This window comes from Penaeus monodon, chromosome 29 (assembly GCF_015228065.2).
Source record: "Penaeus monodon isolate SGIC_2016 chromosome 29, NSTDA_Pmon_1, whole genome shotgun sequence".
In the NCBI taxonomy this organism is placed as follows: Eukaryota; Metazoa; Arthropoda; class Malacostraca; order Decapoda; family Penaeidae; genus Penaeus; species Penaeus monodon.
In genome coordinates this window covers 37,541,462-37,542,556 of record NC_051414.1, presented here as the reverse complement: position 1 = coordinate 37,542,556, position 1,095 = coordinate 37,541,462, and the positions used below count along the sequence as shown (strand labels likewise).

The following is a 1,095-nucleotide window of genomic DNA, read 5'->3' as shown; positions in this document are numbered from 1 at the left end:
GCATGTGCGTGTGTTTGTTTGTAATTTTGTATTGTGATATTTTTATATTGTAAAGGATACACTATGGTTTTAATTTTTTTGTATTTTTACTGTGATACTTCTTTAATTGTAGGAATATTTCTTGACAAAGTCCCTGTGTCTATATTTACATATTGAAATATTTTCAAGATTAGATAATACAATGTGCATTTATAATTTTCCATAAAAAGTGTATAAAGGCCATTTTTCACTTTTAAGTTACTATAACAAAAATATACAACTTTCCAGTTGCTGTCGGTAATCCTTTATTTTTTTCCATTTAACAGTCGATCCAGAACCACATGGGTGAAGAGAAGCTCCAGGAATTCATCAACTTTTCCCTGCGCTACATGTCTGACCTCAAGCGCCCGTCAAGCGAGGAACTTTCATCGAGTTCCGCAACGGACTGATCAAGTGTGCCCAGTGGCCGCAGTGTCACAGGCCGAGAGGGATCAGTTTGGGGAGTAAGACAAGGTTGGTTTGGGCTCAGTCGAGTTTGTTGCGAAAAGCTTTTGCTTGTTGAAGTCTAGGAATGGTATTTGCTTGTTAAAAGAAGAAATATTGAGTCTGATCATTTTAAATTATTGTCTTTGATTAAATAAGGTTTGTTCATATGTCCAGAACAGGAACACTACATTTAAATAGTCTTTGTACAATATTACATTCATTTCAACTGAAGTTATGATTGATATGGGTAGAAATACAAAACCCGCAATTAGCAGGTTTTAGAAGAAGAAAATATAAAACTTACAGGGAGGCATTCATGACTCTATCCAGTTTGGTTTGCATTTTGTATCCTTGCACATTAAATGCTGCCAGCAAGCAATCTACAGTACATGGCCAGAGAACTCAGTTATAATATAGGTGTAATAATAGCAGTTAACAGTTAATCTACTACTTAGTAGTTTCACAATCAATTCAAGAATATACACAAGTTATTTCAAGCATATGAAATAGAGAAAGAGAAGGTTTTCTTTCATTTTTTAACCAAATGTAGCCCTTTGCAATATTTAAAATCATATATTATATATTAACAGATTATATATCAGAACAATATGAAAATTTACATTGGCAGTC

The 1,095-nt window shown here is 33.3% G+C and overlaps 1 long non-coding RNA gene across 1 annotated transcript in view; it reads left to right on the top strand.

Annotated features, from left to right (window-relative positions):
• The window catches only part of LOC119592232, a 1,456-nt gene extending 1,024 nt beyond the window's left edge, over nt 1–432 (top strand). Inside the window, exon 3 of the long non-coding RNA XR_005230422.1 lies at nt 306–432. This is a non-coding gene — a long non-coding RNA (uncharacterized LOC119592232). The remainder of the gene's footprint in view (nt 1–305) is intronic.
• Nucleotides 433–1,095: the final 663 nt, after the last annotated feature.